Source organism: Bombus huntii, chromosome 11, assembly GCF_024542735.1.
Source record: "Bombus huntii isolate Logan2020A chromosome 11, iyBomHunt1.1, whole genome shotgun sequence".
NCBI classification, from domain to species: Eukaryota; Metazoa; Arthropoda; class Insecta; order Hymenoptera; family Apidae; genus Bombus; species Bombus huntii.
Genome location: NC_066248.1, coordinates 2,142,344 through 2,166,266, shown reverse-complemented (window position 1 = coordinate 2,166,266; position 23,923 = coordinate 2,142,344). Strand labels below are relative to the sequence as shown.

The window sequence follows — 23,923 nt, the reverse complement described above, 5'->3', positions numbered from 1 at the left end:
GCGTCGGGACGCCCAGGCGGCGCTCGATCGAGACATTCCTCAGGATCTAGATTGCGAGGATCGTGAAAGAATTATTGGTACTGACTTCTTTGCGAATCTTCTCTTTGAAGTTTAGAGAATTTTTAACGGATCGTCTGATTGGTGGCAGTGTTTATGGCGAGGGGTATCGTTATAGGATTTACGATTGTGTGCAAATTATACAACGAATCACTGTCACGATCAAAAGCTACTCTGGAAGAAACGCAGCCTAATTCCTCGAAATCAAAGATATCCGTTCGCCAACTCTAACAAATTTTCCCCTTCGATTCAACTTCGTATCTCGTCTGACACGGCAGGTCGCTGAAGAATTCGCGGAAGAGTACGAACGAACGGCGAGCGTAGACAATTGATGTCAATTGCTCGACGCTGGTATCGTAGCTCGATCAATTCTCCAAGACGTATCCATAGAACGAAAGAAAAAGGATCACTCGTGTGTATATACAGTCCATAGATGAGACCGTTAGTCGCGTGGTTCATCGTCTCGAAAGCGGAACATGGCGCGCGCCTCGACGTCAATTAATTCCGCGCGCATAATCCGCCTGTGGATTATTCGAGGAACTCGGAGGACGCGAGCGTTTCGAACGGAAACCGGCCAAGCACGTAGGCTGCTACATAATTTTAACTAGCCTCTATGTTCGTTTAGCTGCTGGCTATCGAGAGCTCAGAATCCTGTCGTCTTTGTCGTCGTTGTATAGAGAGTCGAAGGTCGGCAGATTGACGAGCAGATCGAAAGTGAACGGCGGTGGGTACATAGGGTAACAGGGATCGCGCGAGACAATCCTGCGACATTACTCACGCGACTCGCCGTGCTCGCGATGATGGCTAGAGAAATACGAACGCGTCAATTAGCTTTAATCACGGCGTCTAGCATTTCCCGCCTGATATCGAGGCCAAATGTTTCCCTGGCGCTGCGCTTTCTGGACGTCGCGTCCCTTAAATAGATCTGTCGATAGAAATGCTCGATTCGTTGATCGTTTCTCTGTTTGATAAATAGATCCTGTAAGAATGCGACGAACCAGTATCTTACACTTTTACGAATAAATTACTTTAAAAAAGGACAAGACATTTAAAGAGATACAGACAGAAAGAGAATGACTAACGACACAGAACCACGGTCGATCGAAAAATAAAACTAAAAGCATTCTTTATATAATTTTCAATCGCTTCGCCTCTATTCTATAATTTCAATTTCGAGATACGCGCAATCCAAGCGAATAAATGAATTCTGGCTGCAGAGACGCGGGTATATTAGTAGCAAGATAAATCGAGGAGACTCGCACGCGGTCCAGCCGATATTCATTATAGCTAGTGTCCTATCTGACGGCGCGGGCCGTGTGCCGCCGGTACCTACATCGATCCTCGAGATCGTGCCGAACACGATCGTAATGATCCAAGAAAGCACGCTTTAGCGAGCAAGAGATGCATGCCGTCTCGACGCGATGATAAAGGACGCGCGATCGCAGTCGCGCACACGTAGCCGGTAGCCATTATTATTATTGTTGCGCCAACTATCGCGAATAAATCTGCCAGGCAGATGGGTACGCATGAGTTATAAGCCGAATCGCGAAAGCACCGTGATTGGTGTCCACTAAATAACAGTCGAATTCCCTCACGATAAGGAACACGTTATTCTTGTTTTGATGCTTGTTTATGGCCTTAGAAAATAATTTTATGGCGTTGCAGTGGGATTAAGCAGCGGTATTAAATTGTTCGCGCAGGTTGTTCGAAGATAGGACCGATATGTGGCAAAGAGGATCATAGACAACGGTGTTGATAGCAATTGCGGCTTAAAGTCGTTCTCCTTGAAACTATGACAGCTAAGTTGGAGTTTATCGCCGAGTTGAGTTTAGTCCGAGGCAATTCATCGTCGGATTAAATTTCGATCTTTAGCGTATGTGTGAGTTTTGTTGCGAGTGTTGCGTGATAATTAGATGGTAATTACGTTGCACGAATGAATCAATTGATTTTTCTAACGAAGTACGATAAATTAATTGGAAGTCCAGTCTACCATCTTTTGCTTTAAGCATTAGGTTTCATATTAATTTATATTAAATAAATAACATTTTTTTTATAGAAAAATTAGACGATTATAAGTAGATACCAAAATTCTCTTTTCGAATAACGTAAATCGAGCAAATACGGCAGGCCGTCCTGATCTCATCCCAGAGAATCGTCTTAAAACGAGCATCATAGACTTATCAATCTTCTCTTACCTAGCAAAAATATACGCTAAACGCAAAGAAATTATAGTTGATGAAACGGCGGTTAGCGAGGCCTGACGCGTAGGAGCGTTTAACTCGCCGCCATAAACGACGGTTTGTACAATGAATTACAGCCTCAGACCCACTAATGAACGATCGCAATCGGCCGAGAAGATGTATGCACGGTCATGCTACGCGAACGCATACCCCGATCCTCATCATTCGACGGCACGATACACGCAATTGCAGTTGCGTATGCGTCGTGGTAGCCATTACTGTTGCGAGAGACCCAGTGCGAATGAGACCAGTGCGACAAATGGACGCGCGCACAATGTTAAGTATAAGTTTAACCCTGGCAAATCGACCGGGAGACCCGCGTGGTCCAGTTCTAGGCTGTGCCAACTCTTTGCCAGGATCCTCGCTTATATTCGATTCTTCGAATCGTGATTATTCGTGAGACCTTGAACCTTCGCAGAAAGTTGTTTGTCGCGTGTAGAGCGTCCCGTGTAATAAAAAATAACGAACGTTTCTTGAGTTTCTAAAATATCTGGTAACTTTGAAAGTCATGATTTAAGGCGAAGGCTCGAAGAAAAGAGAACGACAGTCTTCGCTACATTGTTGCATATCGAACAACTATAAACAACTTTGATGAAAATATTGATTCTCTTCCCTCCCCATAGAGAACTACAACACCCACCTTTGATTCGCGATACTCGTCGCGCTTCGAAACTAGAAAGCATCGTTTGTCGGGCGAAAAACGAGACTTCGGAAACTTCATTCGCTGGACTCGTCCCTCGAAATAAACATGTGATATCCTCGCACCCAACAAAGTCCTAGCGGTGTTCGGGCCACGTTTCTCGTCCCTCCAATCAGTTTGTCGTCTCCAGGCGACTCCTCTCACTCTCGTCTCGCTGACAGGCAACGTTTTCGCGTGTATATCGAGGGTAGGTGCGGGTCGCGTACTCCGCCTAACCAATTACGTTCATACATCAGCGGTGGGTAGCAACGCACGAAAATAAGCTGACGCTGATGTATGCTGTGACTGATAGCGGCTGCCGGGGCACGCGTGGGTCGAGAGCAAAGCCACACTCTCTATGGCGCGACGCGAAATTCGCGCCAACGCGGCTACGCCTCCGAGATGTTATCATTATCTACTATAATAAACCGCGGTTCGACATTCCATGGACTAGTAGATCACCGGCGTGATTCTGAAACAGCGAAAACTTGCGGCGCGGTCGAGCGACGTCGAACGATGACCGCCGGTATTCGGGGAACGCGCAATTGATCATGAACTTGAGCGACGAGTCCGGAGGTACACGGTAATCGCTTCCTCTTCGTCTTCCGCAACGTTTCGTCGACTCACTGTTCGCGTGATTTACGTTTTCCAGAAATTTGAGAATCAGGTAGTTCTAGAAAATTGATCGTCACGGCGAGGATACGTTCGGCGAGCCAAGATACCGAATTTGAGATAGTTAATCTTCGAAGCAGGACCGAGCAATGGATTTTTTAAGACAACAGATGAATGACGTAGGACGACAACCGAAGGTCGATCTTTGAGAAAATTGGTAAAACGTATCTGAAAATTGGAAAGGGTAATTTTTAATACGCATCCTCCAATCCCAAAGGCGAGAAGGTTCGAATAAGAGTCTGCGCGTATCATTCCCTCTGAAACCTCTTTTCCCTAAAGACCACTCTTTACACCAATTCAATTAAAGCAGCTGATAATTCGTGAAACACAGAAGGGTGCACGGAGAACGACACCGAAAAAGCAACAAAAGTACGGCAGGGATTAAACCAGAGGCGCGGTTCGAATCTTCCATAGATTACCACGGCTAAGCATCTAGCATCGGTCAGACGACAATGTGGTAATTAATCGAAGCAAGCCTGTCCGCGACGGTCGACTCTTCCTCTTTTGCTTTTTTTCTTTCGCCCGAGGCAACGCTGGCTTCCCTCGAAACGGTCCACGTCCTCGACATCCTCGCAGCCAACGAGCAGCTCTAGCCCCAGAGAGAGCTGCTCGCGGTCTTTCAAAGCATTCCAAAGCGCGAGCGCCTGTTCCTCCTCTCCTCCTTTCCTTCCCCTCTCTTTCATCCCCTCCTTTACTGCACCACCGGTGTCGAGTCACTTCACGAACCTAAGACCGCGTCTTTATTTGTTTCCTCTTTTGTCTTATAGATCTCTGAATCTCCGTATCGTCTCCTTCTCCTCCTTCTCCTTCTTCTTCTTCTTCTTCCTCCGTTCACCATCGCAATTCCTTCTCTCCACTTTCCTGCAGTGTTCGATTTCTCTGTCCGCTACAGAAAGACTTCCTCTGCATCCTGCAACCCCCATTAAAATGCTTAATACCCTCGATGATCCCGGACGTTGATTTGGATTTATGTTCCACCGCGAATCCAGAGAGAATACGACTGTGGTCACGGTTGTGTACAGAGCCCAGTGATCATTGCTCGTCGGTGTTCTTGCGTTTGTTTCTGCGTCGAAAGTATCTGCAGGCCTTTCTCTCTGGGGACTAGTTTTTGCCTGTTCTGTGGGGGATTAATCGTGTCGATAATTCGTTGCTCGCTTAGACAGAACGTTCCACGATCGTTGCTCTTTTTTCGATCGGGTTCGTTGTTGGTCGTTCGACTTGCACGGTCTAATGGGACGAACAGACGGTAAAGAAAAATGTGGCGTTTCCGAAAGGTGTATGGGGACGGTACCGATTTATGTGTGATTACACGTAGTTCGTTAAGCAACATCAGCATGTTTAGGTAAAAAGATTTCCAGAGGTTTCACGAAAATCAAATTCTATTTGATCAGACATTCTCCGTTTTATCGTCGTAAATAAAGATCGAACGTTGTATTATCAACGTTCGTTCAATGAAAATTCATTTCTATCAGAGCGACGCTCATATCCAAGTTCAATAAGATCGCGCTCCAACGTTTAAAGCGGATATCTCGCGATAGATTCCGTGACGATCCATCGAACCATTTGAAAATTTGTCGATCAATGGCGACGACACCGTGGCGGCTCCTGAAAACCGTGTAAAACCGGACAACCCTCATCGATCGCGGGCGAAACGAATGACTGGGTGTCCGTCAGGCCGATTCCCACATCAATTCAGACCGGAGAGAGGAACTGCGTCACTCTCTGTTCGACAAAGGCGAATAGCGAAGGTGAACGGTAGGAACAAGCGGCGATACGAAAAAGAATGGACCTCGACCGAAAAAGGGATGAAAAGGCGCGTCTCGGTCGCGAAAAACGAGCGAAACGACGATCAGCAACGAAAAGAGGATGAGGGAGGCGGGGTCGGTAACAAGCTACCACGGAGCATCTTGCAATTTGTTTGCCGGACACGGCCATTCGTCGACACGATTCTCCTATCTTCCACGGAGATGAGAGTCCACAGATCTCGACCGCGCCGCTGGATTACGACTATTGATAAGGCGCCGGTGAACGAGTTCCCTTTAGTTAAATTTAGTTCATTAGCAAACCAGCCAGGTGGACGATGGAGCGATCCCTCGTTCGCCCGACAAATTACAACGAGATCGGCCCTCATCCTCCCCCTTCCTTTCTCATCGATTCCAACTACTTTGGGAACACGGGAAAGTAAGCCGATCGCCATTCCAATACCAGGATGCTGCATGAAGTAGTTATTGGGATTCGCAAGTTCGTACCGTGCTCCTTTAAAGAGAATTTTTGACCAATCCAAGTAAAATGTGGACGAACTGATTTCAGATAAATTTCCCAAACAATGGAGAATCGTAGCGAACAAAATTCCTACAAATGGAAATTATGGCGAAATATTTCAGTAACGATAACATTCTGCGAACCAACTATCTCCGTAATCTAAGAATTAGGAAGAACAGATTAACAATACGTCGTATTTCGTGAAACGTGACTTTGCTGCGAACGTTACCTCGTCACTGTCGTGCAAAACTATTAAATAATTAATTATCACTGACGCTCGTAACTCGCAACGTATAAAATTTCGTTGATAATGTTATTTCCATAGTGCAAGGGGATCGTGACCTCGATATCGGAATACCGCGACACGACCGTAATCCCCGCGTTTTTCGTCGACATTAATATTGGCGAGAACGATAATGGCAGCGACAACTAACGCGTCAGTGGCGGGAACACGTGGCGGCCGCGATTCCACGCGTCACCCAACGATGGCTGGACTTCAACGCATTCCACCCCGAGAGCTCGACCTCTTATTTTCAGGCCGCGTAAATTGCGCGTGCGAGCCGACGCTATGAATTTCGCGGCAACATAATCGTAAAGGCGATAAATAGAGCGGCATTCCAGTCTCCGGGTGTCGAGGAACTCTCTGGCCTTAATAACCCGTCATTTTTATCATATTCTCACCTTAGAGCCTTCTAAGAGTCTTCTAATTAATCGATGAACATCCACGATGGAAACGGAAGTGTACAGTCTGCTTCGCTTTGAAGTTTCGCGCCACGCGCCGCTTGCGATCCGGCTGTCTCAATTAAATGGAAAGGCTCGCGGGAATGTGTATCGAGCGATGATTCACGACGATCCATCGCTTGGAAATACTCTGCGATCCTTATTAGATTCCCGTGATTTACGAACTCGTAGTTGGTGCAGTACGTTTCTGGATTCCCTTTAATGGACGAGATTTCTCCTGCCGTCTCCTCGAGTTCATTTTTTTACCGGATTGTACTATCGCGTACTATGAGAATATGTACATACGCACGCGAGTGAATACGTATTTTATTCTCCCTCACTTTTCCAGAGATTAGAAATGGTTTGCGAATTTCCAATGGTTTCCAATTAACCTTCTTTTTTTCCCCAGCATACGTCAACTTCTCAGAATCTTACATTTTTTATCGCGCGATATACTCATCCACGTTTCCCAGCATTGGTAACAGGATTCGATTCTTCGAATTGCAGGCTGCAATCGACCATTCTCAATACTTTCATTGACTCGTCGAGCATCGACCACCTCTTCGATCCCGCCACCATCTGCCTCGCACCACGATCAAAGCTTAAAACACATTCGTGAGACACAGAGAAGCAACCGAGGATCTCTCCTCGATAAGTCCTCTTCCATCCACAAAAAAAAAAAAGAATCGCACGTCGTTATCCATTTAATGTTCCTCCCCCTGGGTAAGTATCGTGCCAGCCAGATATCCTTGAGTAATATTACGGTATCGCGATATAAATGAAAACGTATTCGTGGATCGTGGCAGTGGCGTGGCAACCGATGGATCTGTGAGTCTGGGAAATTTTCTCGTGGACGCTAAGCTATCCAGGCCACTGTGGACTGCAGAGTGGGAGGGGTGGAATAGGCGCGTTAAAAGCCATGGGACCCCCGAGAGATACCGGACAGACGAGGCCTTTAGTGTCCTGTTATCAGAGCCGATCCGATACGGTCACCAATAACTTCTGCTACCTACCGCAGCGACGTACTAAAGGTTATGCTCTGGCTGGCTGTCCGCTACCGACCGCCGGACCCTTTACCAACTTATTACTATGTACCGTCCGCCGGCTCGTTCGAAGTTCGCGCCGGCCAATAGTTGTCCAATAAAGAGCCGCTCTTTACATTCGCGGCGTAACGCCGTGCCGCCGCCCGTCGGCCATAACCGAGATGCATAACTTAATGCACTTTATCGGAGACTTGTTCTTCTGTTTTGTCGGCGAGGGAGGAGGCTGAATGCTCGCAGCGATGAAGCTGTGTCCCGTAAGGATTGTGCTGGGAATTAAGCGGCTCCTGTGACGTCTCGCTACGCTTCCGGTGAAATGAAACTTTAGCTTTTAATTTCTGAACAGTTGGAATTTCGTGCGTCTTGGAATTAAAAGAAGTATGAAATTTGAGGAAAATAGGACGATATGACGAAGGTAGATGGTAGACTTTCGAATGGAACCAAGTTTATGTTATAGATTAGACGAGCCCGAACGATTAATTGTCGAAGATTGTTTTGTACGGAGCTGATTTTACAATTTCGGTATGCAGTTTATTTTCCTCTTCTTATATGTATCGTATATACATGAATATGCAGCTTGGAATTTGCATGAATATTGAACTCGGTCCATTAAATACTTTTAAGGCGCGCTTAAGGAACACTATCCCATATATTGGCATTACGAACGTTGAGGATAGAAATAATTTTCAGATCGAATGAATGTATCGTTTGTAGGTCTGGCTGTTGTTAACTTGATGCGGTGAAATTTCTATGGCTAATTGAAAGTACTTAGGCCTGTTTCAAAAGTGGTTTCGATAAAATAAATCGTGTTATTAAAGTCGCTGCGCTGTTTTTATAAAAAGAACGAGTCTCATAATTAAAAGAATAAATTAAAATGATTTCGTACTTAAATTCATACCTATTTACGTCGATATTAAAGAAAGAAAAAGTTGAATAAGTATTCATGAAGATACCGTACTTGTTTTCGTAGACGGTACTTCTGCTCCGGCTTTCACGCTAACGAATAATTATTTTGTTCCAGCAAAATAATTTTGTTTCGCAATATTCCAGCAAAACCCTCGACTATATACTTGTCTTGGCAATTTAGATCGTAGTACTCGAGGGACTGACAGCGGAACCATCGCATTTCCACGTTTCGAAAAATATTCCCTTAACTTGACTAATTTCGGCGCCTGAGCTCGGGCCATTGAAACTCTTAAACCGACGAAACTCCGTCCTGATCGAACACCTCGTACAATTCCAAAACTGATCTCTGACTTTGAAGAAATAACGACGCCATTGAGAATGTAGAGACAAAATTCGAGGACTGGCTTTAAATTTCATATCGTTTGATAGCACTTTCGTATAAAAAATGTAATAATACGAAAATAAAACATGGAATTTGGTAAAAGAACGCTTCGCTGGAAAATAAAGATACCTTAGAATACCTCTTGTGGCTACTGGTTGCGCACAGTTACTTCGTAATATCTCATCGAACAACTGCGGAAATTCATTAATATTCTTCTACGCTTCTTAGAATTCTATAAAACTGCATAAGGTCAACGCAGTACGCGCAGTAACCATTCTAATAACTTCATTTTACAACTCGGCTACACGACGATTATAAGATCCATACAATGACAGATTTCAACGAACCAGTATCTGAAACTTTGTGCGTTTGCTGGCTCACGCCGCGTTCCATCGTTCGTCTAATTGTTTCCTTATTCGTCGATGAAATGCACGCACGACGATTATACGGGTGACACGCGAAACCTTTCGTTTCCTTATGACTGGTGCGCGATATATGAATTCCTCGCTGGCATTTCATCGCATCAAGTAGTGGCCGAGATACTCTAGGAATCCGACGAATGTCCTCCGCGAGTCGGCGCGCGTGCTTTTCTACGGGGATCGCTCGCCTCGACGTTTTACCGTGATTCCTTTATTTTTGCGGCTGCGCTGCACGAACAATTTCCGTTTGTCCGCAAAAGCGAGACCTCGCTGACGTTAAGCTAGGCGGAAGAGGAATATGCGCCGCCTTCGTTGCTTCCTTCAGGCATCTCTTTACACGTTTTCGTCCCGATGAACACTAATACTTTCATAACGAAGAAACTTTTGGTATCGTATACGTATACGTATGTAATTATAACATTACGAATGAACAGAATCGTCCGTAAAATACGCAGCATATTGCCATTGCAATTTGAATGAGAAAAATTCCTAAATTCAAAACCCTAACGAAACGCAATTTCAATTATTCTATCAGATTCTATAGAGATTCTATAGGTTCTATCAGATCCATCGCCATCGATTCTTTCGCCTTGATACACTCGCTAGGTAACTAAAGCGATAAACGAACGAAACGTATCGAATACAAACGTCCAATCCACAGTCTGGTCGTTATTCCGCGCCATAACCCAGTAATGTCCTCCAGATTGCACCCTTTGCGTTTTCTTCGCCATCGTTCAAGAAGTATAACCAGTCACCTTGTATCGAACCGATCCGCGCGATGGCATGAAAATAAGGTCGAACGATTATCTCTGTCGTCCGCGGGATGCGCTTGTACCAGTTAGAGAAGCGGGTCGATCGATTGCCAACCACTCGTGTGACGCATCGAAAGAAAGATCGCGCGGCGCGATCCCCTTTCGAAAATAATTCTGCCGACTCTCATCGCGATACTCGAATACCTGTCGTTCGTTACGTGGTCCAACCAGATTGCTCGCGAGAATGCGATCCTTTGCACGACGATTCGATTAATATTGAACACGTAGACCGCCTTCGGATTCTCGAGTCTTCCCCGCGTTACGTGCGCAACCTCTCTATCTCATACGATACATCTCGATGATTCCCTTCGTTTTCTTTCTTTTTCTAACTCTTTCCTTCCACTCTCTTTCTCTACAGCTTTTTTTTCTGTCGCTGTACCGGTATTGCGCTAGCCGCGATGCAGCTACGTATCGAGGACGATCGGATTCGTCTCGAATGCAGCGAGGACTCTTATTACACCGACTTCTGGAAACGGCTACGCAGAGCTAAGAAACCGGCGAGTACAAGCCACGAGCGAGACCGGTCGCTTTTACTGTCACACGGAGATTCCGTAGAACGGAGTAGGTTTAACCGGTCAATGGGAATTAAGATACGTCGATGCCACGGTTCTGGAATCTTTCCGCGCGATTTTCATGAGATGATAATTGGTTTGAGCAAAAAAAAACGAGATTACCTACTATGTACATCGCGAACAGCGAAGAAAGTTCGATGTTAAACGAATATTACGCTACTCGATAATCTACTTCGTTAAGAAACCGGTAACTCTACTTGTAATATGATCGTAAATATTAAGATTCGCCTGTTTTATTTTCTCGAAACGATAAATAATAAATAACATTTGTTACTTAAGCTGTATAAAAAGAGAAGAATTAAAACGTTAATAGGACGACGATAAATTCAACGCGTCATATTCGAGAAGATGAGTTGGACAATTGTAAAAACGAAAGAGAAAGGATGATCGAATCAGGATGCTGGATCTCGAATATCGAGTTAGGTATCGATCGAAGGATCGATCGTTCGTACGTGGTCAGAGCGAGGAGGCAACGGCGATCGGAATGCGATCCTCAGAAAACAGAGGTGGCCGGTGAACGCAGTGGCACGGAGCGTAGCCCCCTTTAGCGCGTGTCGCAAAGAATGGCGTTCCTAGACTAAAAACGGAACAGCGGCAAGGAATGTAACGTTGCAGCACACCTTGCCCCGAGCTGTGACACGAGTTCGCGCGGACGCGTATAGAAACGCGCGTGCACACAACCGTGAACAAGCAACCTGGCCTGGTACGCGTGAGATATGGCGATTCCGTACCGATAATTGTCGCACATCCCGGCAATTCCGCGATCTGCCAACACCAAGCAGCGTCGTATCGCATCCGCGTGACGTGTTACTTCTCCCTGTTGCTCGTCCTTCTCAACGGACGTGCCAGGACTTCCGTCTTACCACGCTGTCGACACGCCTGCGTGTCTTTTGTTTCGACTTTTTCCTCGAAAGCACGGTGAAAAGGTTGCGCGTTTCACGTGGTTATGGAAGAATTAACTTCGATAAGGAACGCGCGTTACAAAAGTAAGACGCGGATGGATGTCGAGTCGCGTTCGAGAAAGTCCCATTGTGTTTTAAAACTTTCGAACGATTTGCGACATTTGATGGAATTTTTAAAACGTAAATGATCAAAAATACGATGGTCACTGGTTATTTCGTTCTGTTGAAAATAAATCGTATCGTGTTTTGCTCGTATTCGGCAAGAATTAAAATCCGTCTGTGTTAAACTGCTCGATTAGCTTCTAATTTCAAATGACTGTAGAAACTTCTAATTAGTAGACGGTCCAGTTAGCGGGTTAAAAACTTAGTATTTAATCGACCATTCAACGCCACTGCGATTAAATGCACTTGGGGTACATTTCACGATTAAATACGATCACACTGTATCTTACAAATTGATCGTTCGCAGAGGTAAACCGCGTCCGACGTTAGAAGCAGAAATTTTCGCCGTAAATCTAGCTCAAAGCCAACTAGTTGAATGAAAAGGACAGCTGCTTGCGGTCCGATTCTGGTGCATTTCGCTGTAATCCAACGGGTCATCCAGCGTGATGAATTACCATCAAGGATAGCGCTGTTTCCCCGTTCCTTCCTAGTGTTTGATGTTAAACGTGATTAACGTGTTCTTCTGATTCTAACCTCCCGTTTGATCTTGACACGCAAATCTGCTCTCCTATCCACAGCTGCGCCGATGTTATCGTGGAACACGTGCTATTCGGTTATTACTGTATTCGAGATTATTCTTCAAAGTGCTTGAAATAAGTCTTTAACACCAATCGCCTTACATTTTAGCTCTAAAAAGTCTTAATCGCATTCGTGTTCCACCTTAATCTCGATATTAACGTTCCTATCCTTTTTCTTCGAATACCAAAGAAAATGGCTGATGTGTGATCAGTTTGTTGGTATAAGTAGCAAACACGGAATTGATTAACGCGAAAAGATAATTGCATTTAACGCATTAACCAAGAATATACGACGAAACAAAGAACTCCATGCAACGTTAACGTTTCGCATTCTTCGATCGATAATTCATGAAAATATCAGGTTACGGTGATCGGATCGAGCGTACTAAATATCGCTTCCAATTGGCTAAACAATCGGAAGCAATCGCCGAGTCGACGCAAAGTGGACGATCACAATGAACGCATAAATTTCGCTTAACAAATTCGTTTGGAAAATGGCGGATCTATCGTGCAGGCCCCAAAGTCTTTGCTGGCGGACAAAACGTAACGAGAAGCAGCTGCTACAATAGTCACCTGCGGCGATTAATGGCGTCCGGTCGGCGACCGTAAATAACAATAAACCAGTTTACTGGAAGAACAGTCGCGTGGCTTCCGTGGTTCTGGGAACTATTCTAGCGTCCCTTGCGCTTCGTCAATGCTACCGCCACGACGAGTAATTAATTTCCACGGACGTGAATCGCGATCCGCTCGTTCAAAGATTTGCCTACGATGGAGTAGAACGGGGCACCGACCCTATAGCGGCGGAAGCTTCCTTATTTTGTTTTCAATACAACCACGCTGAAAGATGTTACCGACCAATGAATCGCTACTTCTTGCTTGCATTTGGTTCTGAACCGTTCTGCTTACATTTGGAATATTAAATGGTTAATCAAAGTTACGTTCGTACGATGAAACGTCCTCTTTCAAATAAAACTTTAGTCGAAGCGTTTGGAAACATTATTCCTTTTGCAAAATCAATTTTCAAATTATCAAAAATGACGTGGTAATTGATAACACCGCTGCAAGTTACAGTCTCGAACTTAATCCTTCCCTTAACCTATGCATTAGGAAACCGTTCAAATTCCCCGTTCAACGAATCAATTCGTATTTCAGTCCGTTTCCCAGAAGTCGTCGAAGAAGCTCGATCACCATTTACAAATCTTCGATCAAGATCTCGAAAAATCGACCGTGTCGGTGCCGCGTATAGAGACGGCAGCAAGTCCGCGAAAAAAAGGTCGAAGTGAGAGGCGTCTCGTCGGCGTTCTCAGCTGGCCCTCGAGGAAAAGCTTATTCAATTCAATTCTAATGGCTCGGCGTAAGAGAGTCGCAAATAGTTGCATTCGCGATATCTCGGGGGGCCGCAACGTCGATCCGACAAGAGACGGTCCGCCGCCGCCGGCGCACGCTCTTCTGCTGTCTTTCCGCGAGACCTTTCTCGAATGATGAGAGTATTCTCACCACGTTTTCCGCGACACCGGGATATCACGGATCTTCAAAGAGCCGCCACGTCGCTCTAGCATCGTTAATATAAATTACACCCACACGCATACGCGTTACACTCGTGTGTCGAGGTCAAGTCTCCGCGTCTCTGAGGGACGTTCACGAACGCGCGCGCGCACGTTAGTGTACACATCCACCACGCAGCTATAATGCACGCGTCGACGTATTACCAGATTCTTAGGAATGCTTATAATTTTACGAGCCTCCTTAATATGCGCTTAGCTTCTGCCGCGGTAGCCTCTTCGGTCTGCGATGCCTCCTCCTGCCCTGCGGCCCTCGTCTTCGCCCTTCCCGACCTCCTACCACCTCCCCCTCGCCCCCCTCGCGTGCCTACCTACGACATTTTCTACTTAACCTTTGAACCAAGATCGTTCGCGCGTAGCAGGTGCATTCCACCTTGCGGCGCGACGATCACTCGAAAATCCGTTCCGCGGAGGCGCGGTCGCTGCCTCCTCTCCTACCGGGGAACGTCTATATTGGATACGGCTGAACGAAGAGGGATTCCAACGAGATTGAAGTTACCTTCTTCTTGCTGCATTTTTTCAACCGTTTTCCCTCCACAGTTTTTCTTTTTATTGTACACTACGTCTACACGTACTCATGTATAAGTGTTTTTTTTTTTTTTTTTTCGTTCTACGGGCTATGGAAGTAGGTATAGCAGAGGTGAATAGATTATGTGGATGAGGAGGCACGGAAACTTCGCGGGGAATGCTTATCGCTACGCCGAGTAGAATTATCGAGACTGAACTTCCCATGGATCGTTCAACGACCAGGTTTCTGATAAGTCAGTGTGGAAATTGGGATGTAAGGGAAAAGACAGGATGTAGAATTAAACTCGTTTTGTTCCTTTGCCAGCATGGAACAGGCTAGGTTTAGAAACTATGATAAAAATTATAATTAATCGTATCGAGTTGCGAAGTGAATAAAATAGGTTCTTCTCGTTCTTTTCTCTAACAAAAACAAACACCCGTTAATTTCTCGTGATTTCAGATTGTTCGGAAATTGGACTTCAAAAATAGATGACAAAATCAAGTAACAAAATAATCCTTTAATCGCAAACTGTCAGAGATCGATGTATTATATGTTTGAAAGTCTCGGTTCGCGTTTGGCAAGTTTGCGTGGAAAAGTATGTCAAGCACGTTCGACGCGGAACGCTTCGTGCAAAATGTACCTAATTCTAACTTTCCCGATTTCTCGGGCGCGCTGTGCATTTTTCAATGCTCAAGGTGCAAAACCAGTATGGTACGCGAAAGCCACTCGGCTCGTTTATGAGACAGGTGAAGGGCCACGGTTTTTATCCGAACGAAACTTCCCGTGTCGCCATTTAAGCGCGCACGTAATCGTCAGCGTGTGACTGACCAGTTGCAATTGCATTAATTCCCTCCCATAATTATGAATCTTGCTCGCGGTTTCCGATTGCCAGGTCTCGCGTATCCGTAAAGAAAGTTGGTCCCACAGTTACCTATACGTAATTAAAAGTTGCAACTGCTTGGAATGCTTATTGAATGAAAGAAAACACGATAGCGTTGATTCTGCCATTAGATAGGTATACGTGTGATTTTATTAACCTTGTTTTTGATTACTTACGCTATAAAAATTGAGAATTAAAAATTATAGTGCTAACAAATTGACATTCCACGACCTTTTTACGAGTAACATTGTAAAATTCAAAGTTTAGAAAGCCAATACTAAAGACGTAGGTTAAACAAAGAGAAAAAATATATAATTATGCAGAGATATTATGCAATTTAATTCCTTCTAGACCGAGTGACTAATGAATCGATGCTAATATTCTTGCATTCTTATCTACGCACCATGTGACGTGAATTGATAAAATGACTGGCACAGCGTATTTACCATTTGTGTAAAGCGTTTCAGCAATTATGACGTATATCTAATGCTATTGACGTTTTACAAGTCTTATAGATATTAATAACAAATACCATTGTAGTTTCGTAAATAGAGAAAGGAAGGATAAAGCTAATGTTGCGTAACGCAACAGAGAGAAGTAACTATTCTTTACCTTCTTAATAATTTTCTAATTTTTCTTCGTTGTTCTTATCAAGTTTTTTTTCTAAATTACAGACAGAAAATTAACTAAAAGTACAAAATCTCCCAATGTCAGACAATCCCCGACACATTTTTCCCAAAACTATGAAACAACTTTTACTTATTAGATATAGCCATAATCATTTGCAAGAGTAAACGTTGCACGATAGTTCGATGATCGAACTTTCCATTTCTAAACTGACCATTGATAGCGATCTGACTTCTCACGGTACAGCGAATAAAGTCGGATCGAGTCGGAGTACAATTCGTCGGATTCGAAAGGACGCTACGTTTTCATTAGTCACGAAACGCGTGGGACAGAGACACCAGTCTCAGTCAGTGTCTCAAGGGTTGACTCAACAACTGTCGATTCGTCACTGTCAGTTAGTGCAGTGTCACGAGCTGCTCGAGATGAGACGACCGATTATGGGAATGAAAAATGATCCGCGAAAACCTTTGATATTTCGTCCGCTAGTCGCTAGGGAATACACGGCCTTGGTTTTCTGAATGCAGGTCCGAAACGAGTTTTCATTGCGTCTTTCCTTGCTTTCGATAGAGACGAGGAAAAGTTCCTCTTTTTTCACCTCGATCCTTCTGAACGAGGAAAAGTCACACGACAAATAGGATCGTGACTTTCTCAGTCGGCGAATTGCAGTATGGTCACGAGGAAATTTATTGCTTCTGTTGATGATATTAATGAGCTTAATGTTGTTATAAGTGAACGCGCAATGATATTGCAGAATCGGGGGCTGGGACGTAAGAAGAACTTCGTATACGTGTGTATATAGCTTTGTTTGTGAAAGAGTGGGTAATTTTTTTGGAGTTATCGCGATGCAGAAATGTAAATAAGCGAAGAGATCGGGTTATATCGAACGAAGTCTTATAAATTAAAGATCTTTTTTACAAATTAACGATGTTCCCAATTGTTCGACGTCCATAAAGATAAGATTAATAGTTTAAGTTAAAAATTTATGTTATTAATGCCCAAGAATAACGAGGTGAAAACGAAAGAGAATAAAAATGATATTTTATGTCACAAGCGAAAGACCGATCTTCGATCCATGATCACAGAACGAGAAATATTCAACTAGAAATCAAACTAAATACGAATTAAGATGCAAATTGAAAAAACTGAAACGATATACAGTAAATTTTACGAATATTCGCGAAACAACTGGAAAAAATCTTCGATGTAGGTGGACATTAAGCAATGTTATTTTGTAAATTATCAAATAAAGATATATAAGCATTACTGAGATGTTACAACGAATACGACACGTTAAAAAGAGTAACGTCGCTATATCTGGCAATTAACGGTTACATTAAACGTTCATTGATGTTCCTGCATGTCCTTTCTTATCATCCTTGAAAATGGTTAATTGCGAGCGACACGAGTCGAGAATAACGGTCGTGAAAATCACAATTTCTCTTTTTCCTTTTCACTTTAAGACCAAGGCTACACACGAAGCTCGATATCATTCTGTTAACGATCGCAATTAAACAACCGTGAGATGACTCAATTATCGTTAATACGGTCGCAATGTGCCGCTTTCCTCAGAACCTTGCAGGAAAGAAAGAGAGAGAAGCGAGTTTAATTAATCTGCAGTTCATTCGTTAAAACCCGGAAATGCGACCCTGTTCCCTTGTAATTGTCTTAGTTCGATCGTTTCCTCGGCTAATTGAAATTCTTACCCAAGTAGCAGTGGCGTCGTGAAAGAAACTTACTGGACTCTATTAATTGAAGCTTAATTAACACGTTGGCACGTCGTGTGATTTTGTGGTTCCTTCTTCAATTGGCGGCGAAAGCAAAGAATTAACTATTTCTGGTGAAAATTGTAACGAAAAGCGTTACAGTGTTTCGGATTTGTAGAATTACTGATTTTTCTAGGCTACGAAATATTTCGATAGTGTTATTTCGTCACGATGATAAGAATTTCTTCTATCTGTTTGCTTTATACAATATTTCGTTCTTTAATACAATCTACGTTTGTTACGCAACGTAATGCGTAATTCCTAATATCTACTTTTATTACCTTATTATATTATTATATTATTATTATATTGTTACGTTAATCTATCTTTTATCTGTAGTAAAATATTTACAAACAATTCCTTGCGTTCTATTCACCATTCGTACCGTATGTAACAAGCCATTGAACAGAGCTGCGGTGTCCGAGCGGTTAAGGAGATGGACTTGAAATCCATTGGGTACTACCCGCACAGGTTCGAATCCTGTCCGCAGCGAAAATTTTTTTTTTCTTTTAAATCATTTTTACACAAGCATAGGATGCTAAAATATCATATACATATTATTTTTCAATTATTATCAATACAATATTTAAAAAAAAAAATTGATCTCAAACGACTACAGAGATATACTATGACCGCATTTACTCTCTCGAAGCTTACACTGTATAGAGTTTAACTCGCGTATTTCCAACGTTCATTTGTCACTTTTGTAACATTTATTTTGCATCAGCTACGATTGTAAATGAAGCGGAGAAGAAAAGGTTTCCGAAGCGTGGCTTCCGCGAGTATAACGACTGCTCGGAAGTATGAAGTATGCAGATTTGAATAGAGATTAGGAAGTTGTAATTCGTCATCGCACCTACGCAATGAGCGTTACGTTCAGCCGAGATTCGATGATAGCGATAATAATTTGCAAAGGGCACGCAGGACCCGATAAAACCTACGTCGACGTTGATGCATTGCGAAAGATAAGTTACTTCTACGAGCGACGACGTCTGCAACGTTTAAAGTTTGTAACAGAATTGTAAAATGAGTATCACGAATGTATTTTTAAAGAGGTGTTTTTAGTAAAAATTTCATTCCTATTGGACATACACGTAGATACATTTAACTACGATAGATTTAATTCTAACTTGATCAGGAACATCGAACTTTCGTACAGAACCTATTACGCTTACGAAATTTCTCTGTAAAAACATGCAAAATGATATAAATGTGAAGAAGGAAAATTATCGAAATATCGCGAACAAACGCGAGAAAAATTACGGAGGACACCCTCGTTTTTCGGTGGTGGCTGCGTAGGTGGAGTCCACGGGCAAGCGATGACAACGCCGCCGAGAACAGAAGCCATTTCATAAAAATTCCTCGACGGTCCCCTCGCGTTTCTCTCGCGTCGCTCGTTTATAAAACTCGCGTAATTGAAGAAACAAAGGGGACTGCAATTATGCCTCTCGCAATTACGGCGGCGTAAAACGCGCTTGCGCGAACTGCAGAAGCATGGCCGAGCGCGGCTTTCTTCCACGCTCGACGCGACTTTTTGATGAAATTATTTCCTCCGGGAGAGTTGTTCTCCGCTGCCGGAAACGGCAGCAGACAGAAAGCCGCGACCAGACCGGAAGCGCGCTCCGCCTCGTGAATAAAAATCGTTCGCTTCGGGGTAAAATTAAGCAGTGCTTGTTCCAGATTGGTCGAAGCCAGCTGCTTCTTGTCAGGAAGTTTTACTTTTCGCTTTTTTTACACGTTTTACGTAAATAAAATTATTTCTCGAAACGAACAAATTCTATTTGTCCGATATTTATGCATGTATATCGCAATTTGCTTATCAACGTTTCACAATTATACTTGTCGCGATGGATGTCAGAGCGAGTGCGTAAAAATATATAGGTTTTCCCATAAACCTAACTAATTAATCAACTTTGTTTTTCGCACGATTTCGCAAACGTTGCGCAAATCCACTCTCTTGGCGCAAAGATAAATGTCTTACAATTAAATAATTATGAAACTATCTGTAGGAGGTATTTTTAAAGAAACCTGTTATAAGATCTTGATAATAAGAAATTGAAGGATTTGTTAATCAGAGACGACAGACTGTGCCATTTGGCGCAATACGAGTAATTTAATTACCATCGCGATGATTGCGAAACTCTTGAAATTACTTGTACAAATGGAAACGCGTTAATGTAAGTGTAAGAAGTGGCAATAATTTAACTTTAATAACGTAGATCCACATCAAAAGCCACCGTCCTATCTCAGACCTTTAAAGCGCGAGAAATCAGACCCGTCGACGAATTAGCATACGTTTTCTTCTGAGACGAGGTGACCGTAAAGCTGTCGGCTATCGCGGAAATCGCGGTGAACCATTGTACGGTCGAGGACAAATGTACCGTGTCGAGCATCGAGCAAGAAGAAAAAGAAAACGATGCAAGAAACAGAGAGAGAGAGAGAGAGAGAGAGAGAGAGAGAGAGTAAAGACGAAAAGGATGCGAAAGCGCAAATAAGACGTCGCCCGGTCGTTTAGTCGATCGTGGAAGCGAATCAGAAATCGCATGCAGAGCCACTGGAAAGGTTTACGGCCTTCGTTATCCTCTTTGCGCACTCATCAAGCAGGAGAACGCTAGCCCGGCATATTTGCGAAGAAATAAGTAAGCGGCGACCGTGCACGCCTGACGATCGCGATCGTCGATGTGGATTCCCCGTTTCCGATTCAACACCGTTCCGCCGTGTGTGATGTACTGAAATGGAATTATCTCGATTCCCCTTCGATCCGATCTTCCGCCTGCCTTTGTTGCGCCCGTTGACGTCTTCTTTCGCTTCTTTCGCTTCTTTCCACCCATAGCAACTTGTACAACACTCGCACTACCTCTCGCAAATATCAGCACACTGGCTTCTTTTCGATGAAATATGTTTTATTTACTTTTATCGTGTGTTTCTTAATGAAAATATGGTTAAACGTATCGGTGTGAAAAGAAACGAATGTCTTTGGTCCAGATGTTTACGCGAACGCAGACCATTGTTTTTCTTTAACCATTGAATTTATATTTTTAAAATTCCGTCCGTCATACTTATCTAAAGCTACTCTAATTGTGTAACTTGCCGTTTCCATTTACACGCTATTTAACCTTGATAAAGAGGTCTTATCATCGCTAACTCTATGCGAAGCGAGGCACGCGCTGCTCTCGCGTGTTACACGCTTCGTACTTAATTCGAACCGCGTAAAATCTTATCGACGACTAACAATCGCTACATCTTGGCTGTGCACAAATATTCTTTTCATTCTGTAATTAACGTCTCCTTTATCGCAACATTTTTTAATTGTACATGTAGAAACTATATACGTGAATTAATTTGCTTTAATAAATGTATAATTAATAAAAAATTGTTTCCAAGAACGCGACAAGCATCGATCATTCTGCGTTAATTCACCATACTCTAATCCGCACATATTACAATGAAAACCGTGAAGAAACCCCGCAACAAGGACCTTTTCATCGCTCGAATATCGGAGAATTTGTCGCTCCGCTTGAAGCAGGTCGAGCGAGAAAACATCAAAGAATTCTTCTTCGACCCTGCTTCGACTCCATCCCCCAACTTCTCCTCCTTCCTCCTCGACGTAATAATCATTTATTATCCCGACGAGTAATAACCGGTAAGCAACGATATTATGAAGCTACGAAATTAAGGCTTTGTTTAAAAATTAGCTGCCCGTACAATTTACGCGATCTTCTTTCATGAACTTTGCCCGCAAGGTCCATTGTTTACTTCCTTAATAACCTTTATTTATCGTACTCCAGTGTATCTAATTTTACAGCTAAGATCTTTCTTCCAAATATTTCATTTTACATTTGGTATCTTTTCTTCGAACGTTTAATTTTAGAACGAAAATTTGTTATTACAACGTATAACTTCTAAGCACGTGATTATGTGTAACAATCTCCTGCCTCTTCCCTCTTTATACGAAGCTACACAAAATTAAAAAGTTCATTGACCTTTCTTTATTCCACTTAGGACACGTAGCTTCAAGTCACAATTTCTTCCGTCAATTTTGCTATAGAAAGAGAACACGAACGAAGGGATCGCCGATATCGCAACTCGGACCAGCGAGATTCGACGTACACTCAACGAGCGCTGGCGTCTTCACCAACATCGATGAACGCGTTATCGTAGTTGGCGATAACGATGCTTCCATGTCAATGCTCGGTTCGCCAGTTAAAGCTTATCCGCTCGAGTCGTCAATGAAATAGCTGCGCGTGGCCTCATCAGACACGAGAAATTGATGAAAGTATGCCGGATTCGTGCATTCCACGGAAGTCTCGAGTTCTGGCCAGCTTTGGCAAGCGACGCGAGGTGAACGCATCTGTTTGACCGTCTCGATAACGTGTCGCGTCGCGCTTTTATTAATGAGAGGACATTCTCGACGAGCTTTCGGAATCTTCCTTCGCCGACGGGATTCGCCAAACGAAATGACGAAAACGCGAAGAATTCGCGGCTAGCTGCCGGTCCAATGAAAAACAGATGCTGGCACCGTCGCCCCGAAACCTCGCTTTTTCACGACACCCCTTTGATCATCGAGCTGCATCGCTAGAGGATCGCTCAACTTTCCCGACGTTCTGTTGCTTTGATTTCATCGACAGACATTTACGGAACAACGATCACGGCGATTCCTGTTATTCGTGGAAGGAAACAATAACTTTGTGCGTTGGAAAAATATTAGTGGCATTTACAAAAATTTGTACAGCAGCCTAATTCGTGATTTAGTACATTTCTCTGCGTAAATATGAAAATTCCAGTTTCAGATATTTAAAATGGTTCAGCCAACTGCAAATTGTTCATCGTTCTTTACGATTACTTTCCAAGTTATTCCGACGGTTCTCGAATTTCTTGCTCGAGGAGTTCCACTGTTTCTCCAGTGAGTTTTACAATTTCACGTTATAAGCATTTATAATCCGACCAAGCGTATCTTTGAATTATTTTGCTGGCGAATGACGCGCGCACGGTTCACGGAAGATTTGCGTCAAATTCGAGAGAACCACTTCACAGGTGATGTTCTCAATTGAAACGATGATCACGCACGATCCCTTAATCGCGATGCCAGAGTGCAGACGGTTCGAGAGAAGCGAACGTGTATGCCTCTGCCGCGGCACGCACAAAGGTGTCTTTATTAACCCCGGGAAACTAGAGAACCGTGCAAAATGTCTGGCTCGAGGGAGGCTCTGCTCTATATTAGCTCGTTTTATGCAGACGCCACGGCCTCTATCAAATTAAGTTCATACAGGCTTCTCGCCTTCCGCGATCTCGAATCTCGACTACGAAGTTTCCCTTCGATCGATCGGTTCGTTTGTGTCGTCGCTTAATCAACGCGAACATCTCGGCTTTAGAAGCAACAGCGCCTTCGTGGAATTCGAAGAACCCCGCCGCGAGCATCTTTGCTTCAAGAAATTTCAGGAATAGCCTGAATAAAATATATTTCCTACTTTTCAATCGCTTTTGACACGTTTTCCTACCATATTTTAATTCAAGTTTAACTATTACGATTAAAGGTAAATGGATATCTGATGGAGAATCTTTAACCATTCACCAAACACTCATTTTGTACTCGGCTTTCGTTTCAAACGGTTTCTTGAACTATCGTGCGTCTTATCATCGCCGTTGATTTTGTCTACAGAGCGATTCCGATCGAGCGTTCATTCGCAAGAGCAGAAAATAAAAGAAAAGGCCTAAATACGTGTGACAACGGAGAGCACAAAGATCTCTGAGAAATTTCACACGTGTATTATCCCTGGAATTGATACGCACTGAGATTCCCTCCTGTACAACTCGCATACGTACGTGAATACTTGTAATATACGTATACGTTCAACAGTCACGCGAGTGATATTTTACTCGGACCAACTCGAACTGTGCATATATGTACGTAATTGGCAAAGCAGGGGGTGTTTTTATTTGCCGTTCATATTCCATGGTGAATTTAATTCTTTGCAATTCGAATGGTTCCCGCTACGAGAGCTCTAATAGGATGCGATGAATTTGCGTTTTATCATCGCGGGTATAGGAAAGAAAAAAGAGAGAACAGGGCAAATTTCATGAAATTAAGCGAACCTGGGAATAAGTACGAACATACAGTTGACGACTTTCAATTAGATTTTTGTCGTAGATTTGACGAGGAACATTAATATTAGGAAACCT

At 43.5% G+C, this 23,923-nt stretch overlaps 1 protein-coding gene and 1 non-coding gene across 3 annotated transcripts in view; one reads left to right on the top strand and one right to left on the bottom strand.

The window, feature by feature from the left end:
• LOC126870999 (protein vestigial) overlaps positions 1-23,923 on the bottom strand; it is a 77,993-nt gene that overhangs the window by 23,044 nt on the left and 31,026 nt on the right. The window lies entirely within an intron of this gene.
• On the top strand, positions 18,154-18,235 carry Trnas-uga (transfer RNA serine (anticodon UGA)). The gene has a single exon. It is a non-coding gene; the product is annotated as a tRNA-Ser (tRNA).